Source organism: Sardina pilchardus, chromosome 11 (genome assembly GCF_963854185.1).
Source record: "Sardina pilchardus chromosome 11, fSarPil1.1, whole genome shotgun sequence".
Lineage (NCBI taxonomy): Eukaryota > Metazoa > Chordata > Actinopteri > Clupeiformes > Clupeidae > Sardina > Sardina pilchardus.
The window spans coordinates 4,491,087-4,499,138 of NC_085004.1; the positions used below are offsets into that span (position 1 = coordinate 4,491,087).

General features: G+C 41.8%; 1 long non-coding RNA gene across 1 annotated transcript; it reads left to right on the forward strand.

Moving 5' to 3' along the window:
• Nucleotides 1-416: 416 nt before the first annotated feature.
• LOC134095741 (uncharacterized) lies at nt 417-2,112 on the forward strand. The gene is made up of 3 exons (XR_009940602.1): nt 417-502; nt 1,752-1,877; nt 2,067-2,112. It is a non-coding gene; the product is annotated as an uncharacterized LOC134095741 (long non-coding RNA).
• Nucleotides 2,113-8,052: the final 5,940 nt, after the last annotated feature.

Genomic DNA, 8,052 nt, shown 5'->3' on the forward strand with positions numbered 1-8,052 from the left:
TGGTGGTGGTGGTGGCAGTAGCTATGGCAGGCCGGCAACCGCTCTGGCGGGGGGATGGAGGTCTCCTGTTCACCCCCACACCACCCAGTAGCAGCCCCACCACCCAGCTCCCGCTGTCTCGGCTTTGCTTGAGCGGCGTACTGTGGCCCCAGGCGAGCTGCAGTCCAAGGTGAGAAAGATGATGACCATACCAAAATGTTGTTTTGTGGTCATATGTATTGTATGTGCACATGTCTGTGGCTCATGCCATACTATTTGTGTGCTATATTTAGCTCCTTTTATATTCATCTTTGTAAAACTTATTTTTTTCATGACAGGTTATCTTACCTGCAGTAGCTGAGTTGCATCATCAGCTATGCAGTTGGTATTGCGCCCCTCAATGCTAATGATGCTGGCCACTGATGCACTCCTCAGTGCAGCCGCAAACTCCCTGGCGGTCGGATGGAACCGATGTCCTCCCTTCCCTCGGATAACTGAAAAGAGGTTCTGCAAAAATCGGCAGGTACACCTTTGTCAGACAACATAAAAAGCATTTGGAATTTAAAGGATTCTAATGTTGGCTGAACAATACCTCCAGGCAATCCTGATTTAGTTTTGCGGTGCGTAGCACACGCACCCCCCCACTAATCAGCTCCTCATGTAGCTTCAGAACGCTACGAATGCTCAAAACCGGTATCCGCCGTTCATTCCGACATACCAGCACTCCGACATGGACGTCCAATTGTCGTAGTGGAGGCATGTCTCTTTATGGGAAAAAGTCCCACCACTTCGACATTTTTTTTTTTCATGGTCGCAGTGGCGGTATTTAACTTTTTTTTCAAACAACGTGCCATTCCGACATGAGGTCATTAATAGGCTATTAATGTCATAAGTATATCCAATTGTGTAAAATAATAAAGATTCACATTTAAAATGTCATTGTGAAGACTTCTTGATATGGTTATGTGTCTGTTGCGTGCGCGACTCGGGGAGGTGAAAGCAGTTCTGTACATGGCAAGTTCTAATTATTCGCGGACTAAGTGGAGCTAAATTAAGTCATTATTTTGCTGTCACTTCGTCTGTTTTATGGCCTAGAAGGTTGTATTTGGTATCTGTGGATAGCTCTAGCTCTCCTCTTTTATCTGACATGCAAGCCATATATTTTTGACCACAGTTTCACGAGTAAAGCAAACGAAAGTAGCGGTATCTGAAGCTATATGACATTGTTATTTGTTTGTCACTTCGTCTGTTTTTATAACACAAAAGAATCGATGTGTTTGGTATCAATGGAAAGCTCTGTTTCTCCTCTTTCATTTGATATGCATGTCATGTCTGTGCGATGCCTGGTCCCGGAGTAATTCAAGCGAGAGCCGTGGCTGCGTGGGTGAACGCAGAGCAAATAGACTGTAAATATGATATACTTGATTTAAATTCATGATTTTATTTTATTTTCATACTTGAGCGTAGACACGTGTCTAGTCTCGTTGGAGTGCCCCGGTTATGCTCTTTCATGCAATATAGGTCTCATCTCGTTGTGACTAATAATCGCGGAGCAATGTAACAGAGAAGAATGGGTATGTTTTTTGACGCACTTTGCGTCCGTCGGGCTCATAGGGTCCGTTAAATTGACTTGGAAAAAAATAGGATTTGTAAACTGTCGGAATGGGGGTACTAAAATGTCAGAAAACATAAAAAGCATTTGGAATTACTCGTTGGAGTAGGAAAGCGCTATATAAATGCAGTCCATTTACCACCTCTTGCCATTTTTCTAGCCACAACTCACCCAAACTTCCATGTCTGGATCCATGCCATGCAGTCCTGGAGGAAGGTCAGACGGCACGAATTGGCCACCAGAGGCCTCCTCCACCATTTGGTGTCCTTCAGGCTCCTTCAGAATGGTAATGATTTAGTGTGAATTGAACCAATGATACTTGGTGCTTTCTCTAATATCTTTTTTTTATTTTATTAACAATACTTGGCATCTTCTTTTGGAGCTAGTATTAGTCAGTCTTTGTGAAAGTAATATAGCTCATAGGATTGCCTATAATACTATAATATAGGATTGCTTTTGTTCACCTTGAATTAAGGACATCGAAGAGTTGGTCCATCCGATGAAAGAAATTTGCAGTGTGGAGAGCCTCCTCAGGTAAAGTCCTGTGGACTACCATGGTTCTCATTCCTTGAAGGGGGGAAATCAGATGGTTTAGTATGTTTGTTTATGCCACATTAGTTTAACTTGTTTTTACTGTAGTTGTAGTGACCACACAATTACTTTTTAATCACTGAGCTGGCCTGATATTGACGGAATTACTAGATGTGAATCACATTTAAATGTCAGACTGGTTAGCTGATTTAAATCACATTTAAATGTCAGACTGGTTAGCTGATTACTAGGCTACATTATGTGATTGGATATCTAGAGATAGCACATGCATTCAGCCATGGCCATGGCCATCCCTCCAGAGGCTGGATCAAAGACTTTGTCTGAATGTTATCCAGCCCTGGTTTACGCGTGTACTGTAGTGTTGTGTGGGTGGGTGTGGTGTTTTTTGCAGATAATTTACCAGCTGCGACAGAGTGACTGAACACCTGGGTAGCCAGTTTCACACTCATGTTTGTGAACGGAGGCAGATGTATGTGCCGTTCCGTCAGTTTTGGTGCCATCCGGATAACATTCCTCTTATCTTGGAGGTAAAAATCCTCCAGATGCTTCCAGGATACCTCATTCCCTCCAATCTAGAGGACGATAATAGATTTTCACATCACAAAGTAGACATTGCAGAAAAAGGGTTATTGCCTCATCTAATTGCAGGTTTCCATGGGTCAGGGGAAATCATGGTATTTTAAAACGGCCCGTTCCAGATAGGGAAAATCAGGGAATTTTATGTTTTTGTGGACATGGTCAGGGAATATCAGGAATTTTGGTAATATTTTTTGTTGTCCCCAAAATGTGTTGATATAATGTAATGTTTTCAAAATGGGTCTGTTCTCGGCTTTAATGATATCCTTACCCTACTGTATGCAGCCTGTCAGTATTTAGAGGTACTACAGTTATGTAAAAATATATAAAAAAAATATATATAATAAATTACGTTGATGGTGTGTTTTTTAAGGTTATTCCGGATCGACTTCATCAGGTGCGGAACGTCAAAAATGAGGGGAATCTTCCTGCCAGCGCCAGTGCCCACATTAATGCAGTGGGTGGAGTCACCATCTGCACTGACGTCCAGTGAGGCTCCCAGGAGTTTCATGGCCTTGACGTTTGGTGACCCCTGGTCACAGACGACGCATTTCACCTAAAAGTAAGACAATTTTTCAGTATTTGCAATGTAATCTGGTCTCCATCCAAGTGATTTACACAGTGATTCTTTGTCTTAAAGTGTAACTGCAATATTAACCCTGGTAATAGTGTGGTTCACCACTTATGAGTAATTTCAATCAATCAACAGCTCAATAAACATATTTTAGGGTGCAGTTACACTAAGTGAATTGATGGGCAGAGTTGAGCAATGCTGTTGGTGAAATTGATAGGCCGCTGGCCAAATGGGTCGTCATCATTTTCAGAGATCAGAAAATCAGTTTATGCTGTTTAACGTGTATGCCTTCTGGATGTCAGTTATTTGAGTGCACTTTGTGTATACATTAGTACATACGCTTAGTCCAGAGCCTTCAATGGTGGCAATTGCCTCTCTCAGCCTGGTAGCTATGTCCTCACTGGCCATAGCTGTTTTTGAGAGGAAGTATCCTATTGCCTTTAAAATAAATGCATGGTAATATGTTTGGTGTTCTTACACTGGACTGTGTTTTTAGAAGTGAATGTGGCATTGTGGAATGTGACGTTTTCATGTCTATTGTTTACTACCTGCTTCCACTTGCCACTTATGGCTCTAACCATGAAGACCATGGCTTGTTTCGCCGCGTCTCCGCTTGCAGTTAGGCCTTCGATGCAATCAAGCCGTCTGTTATATTCCACCTGGTTCTTAATTGACATCTCGTCCAAAACGATGGAGCAAATTTTGTCTGCCTCTTCCATTTGGAGTGTCTTGGCCTTGATGTGGGCCAAAATCCCAGCGAGAAATCCAGGCTATGGAATAAAGTGTTTAATTTCAGACAAGTATGTGTACCCCTTTTAACTTTCGGTTTTTCTGCATTTGTCAATAAATGTGATCTTATCTTCCTGTAGCTCACCAGTATGAATAAACATAAAAAACATTGTACAGTATATTGCCTGGCAAGCCAAACTACACAGAAATGTATAGTCTGGGGTCGGACCATTCACAGAGTTGAAGCCTGTGGGTGGGATGAACAGTTGTCTTTCAAACTGCCTCTGCACGTAATAGGCCAGCATTTGTGACCAATTGTAGCCGGTCGGCAAAACGGCAACAGGGCTGCCAAGTTTCAGAAAATTGCAAGCGACAGTGAGATGCGTTCGTCGAACATTTGTTTGACTGTCTGTCACACTCAAAGCGTGACACTTGGCAGCTCCGATTAGATTCGCTATTTCAAGTGTGAACTTACCAAGACAGACGCAAATAGATGTTATGTTACACAGCTCTGCAACAAGTATAGGACAATGATCGACGTAGCAGCCTTAATATTAACTTGGAAACTCAAAGAGAAACAGCGAATCAACAGTGAAGAAAATCTAGCAAGCAGGAGAACGTTTTAAATCTAATTATCGGAGTCGGCGCTGTTGTGTGTGAAAGATAAGTTAGATGCCAAGACCCGCCTTTCGTTGCTTCTGATTTGTTTATTGCGTGATGCCTTCGGGCTCAAGGACTCCGTACACAGATAGAGCGTTCTGATTGGCCAGGCTGAACTCGAGCCTGGCGCAGGCTTGTCCTCAACGGTGCGACCCTAGATCATCCCGCTAGGCAAAAATATTTTTGGCTGCTAGGGTGCGTCTAGATTTCTAGGCTAGTATATTGCAGCTCTCTACCTCAAAACCGCCCAGGCTGGCCATCAGATGCCTTGAGAGGGTGGCTGTGGAAGGCAACCGGAAGGTGGACTTCATCTCCATGTAGCAACGTGGACTGTGGTGGTAGAGTCTCAGTGCCATGTTTTTTTGCCCTGCTGTGTACCTTTCTCCATGCTTTTTGGCCCTGGTTAGGGCTATCTGCCCGTCCACAAAATCCTGCACCTTTTTAGGTAGGCAGTCCGTAGCCGGCACATGGAATTCCTTTTGCTGACGAACTCTGCACATGAAATTGCAAAAATGTGTGTGACGCAGGAATGCCTTGATACTTTTACCAGTTTTTGTTCTAAAATTTCAACAGGATCATTCCATTATTTGATAGTCAGGGTTTCCACGGGTCAGGGAATTCCTGGCATATCATGTAATTTCAGAAGAGGCATTTCCAGTCGGGAAAAATCAGGGAATTTTGGTCAATTTGCATGCAGTCAGGGAATATCTGGGAATTGTATAATGTAATAGCCAAAACCTGCTGTTTATTCTTGTTACATGTGTGGATGCACCTTTAATGTTTTTGTTTTGCCCGAAACATTTCCCACTCTAAAAATGTGCAACATTCTAGAATGCAATATTTTGGCTTGTGGCATCACTTTAGGCAAACATGCCGGGGAAATGCAGGTTTCAAGAAAGTTTGTTTCATATTTGTTTGTTTGTTTGTTTGTGTCGGGCTTCTACATTGATGCATCTATGCATCTATGCATGTATAAATTATAAATCATTTTTGAATCATATGCATCCACTTCCAATTATGGACTGTCCTCTAACGCTCAAAGCTACCCTGTTAAGCCAGTAACTCTGCTTCATGGTACAGGCCATTGGTGTCGTTTGGGTGGGGTGGGGTAGGGTGGGGTGGGGTGGGGGTGCATTATGGGGAGTACTGCATACTTTGACTGCAGGTTTCTCAGCTTGTTGGTAAGCCTGTAGCGGTACTGGCGCATTTTTGCCCTTTCCCTCTGAAGTTGTTTTCTGAGGTCTTTGATTGTCTGCAAAAAACATCTGATTGTCAATTCTTTTGTTCTGTAAATGGATTCTATGCATATACAGTTGCTGTCTTTAATGCGCTTTTACCTTGTCTTTTTTCGCCAGGAGTGTGTGGAAGTCCACAGACATTTCCTCCCGAGCCATCTCACCAGCACTTGCAAGTGTGTTGGAATCTGGAACCATATTACATTTACAGGTATCTATTTGTTTGTACGCTAATTGTTCCCTGTAAGCATATACGGTTTCCCTATACTCTTTTCTACACATTCACTGGCCACTCCCCTAATGGCTTGTTATTTCAAACGATGCCTAGATGTCCTCACTGCTGTGACATGGATTGAGTGATGGTGACGGTGATGGTGACAGAAAAGGTATGTATAGATATTCTACTCCTTATGGTCATAGTATCTCGGTGGAATCTTTATCCAGCTTTAACTAGAGGAAAACTTTGAATGTTGAACTCAAAAAGTATTAGTTGTTGAGCCAGAGGGTTGGTCAGTACAATATGTCCAATCAGAAAACACCTTTCAAGATGTTATGATGCCTGTGCTTTTGGTACCTTTGCATGTGCAGCATTAACAGCAGTTTTTGTTTTCATTACCTCTTTCTTCCAGTTGCACAGGTGTTTGCAGTTGCGCAGGTGTTTGCCGTTGCACAGGCGTATGCTGCGTTTGCTGCCGGAAAAGGACTGGGATGGCTTTCGGAGCCAGCAGTTTTCTTGCACCCTTCCGAAAGGAATATTTAACTTAAGTGGAACTGCATGATTAATGTTTATGTTTATATACTTCCTGTTACCCCTTTCATGTGTGTGGTAAATTGGTCTCTTGTGTTTTGGGTATGCATATAGTCAGAAATTGGTAGTTGGTTCATATGACATGTGTGTGTTTTGAGTTTTGTATTAAAGTCTTCACTTCAAATTGTGATTTACAAAGTCTAGCTTATTTCCTATGCAAATATAATTACTGAAACCATTTTCAATCTGATTAATAGACATACTTTACAGATTAGGTCCTTTGGCCTGAAATGATCTTCACAGACCACATAGCCCCCTTTCTTTGCGCTGGCTTTTGACATGTTTGTGGACAGATCTGCCCTCCTGGCATTATAAAGCCACTTTTCTCTCCTGTGTTGATTTACAGTATGAATAAAAAAAAAAGTCTTCCTTAGAATCGTTTAGTTCTTATGACAGAATGCATAATCATACAGGCATTATTTACATGCCATTAGGCTATGGCTTAAGCAGTAAGTAATACAAAGAACAGAGTCTACACCTCCATACATATTTTATACTCCTATAGTGCTAAAATGCTTTTGACTAATATTTTAAACCATCCATAGAACCATATAAAGTGTTTTAATTGTTTTGGGCATTAAGTGGTGTCCTGACTGTGATCGATGTCTGTAGCCTACTATGTCCGCAAGCTAATTTGCGCACAGCGATGTCTCTGGTACAGCACCTATATAAGCGTCTCTGACGATACCCAGTTTACATATATAATGACTTACCTTCTGTCATCTTTGGGCAGGGTGAAAAATGACCGCCCGCACCCCACTCTATTATGGCAGTCATAAAAAGCGCACAAACGTGGCATATTTTATTAAGTTGCGGCAAACTCTTTTTCAGATAGGACACAATTGCGCCAATTTTTTTGGCGCAAACATAACATTCTATTCCTAGAACGTACCAGATCTTACATTATATATTACATTACAAGACTTACACATATGATCAGCATTTTATACTATAATGTATATGTATATTTTTAATGATCGTTGTGCTTTTTGTGCTGTAACCTGTTATCGTATTAGTTATGGGACGAATGCTAACTTTTAAAGCTAACGTTCACTGTTATTCCAATAGGACATTATTAAACACAAACGCGTGCAGTGTATTATCTTTATTTATCAAAACATACATTGCCTTTAAGAAGTCAATACCAAAATCACAGACAGGTAAGGTTAAAGTTACGTTGTTCATTTCTTGAGCTTTATCAGGCTTTATTTGGCTTTATCCAAACCAGCAGTATGACCTGGGATAGCCTGGGACGGCTAACTGAGCGATGACATCTTTCTGTCAGTGTTGATGTTGTTGTGCCGTAAACGAAAACTGCGTCGTGAAG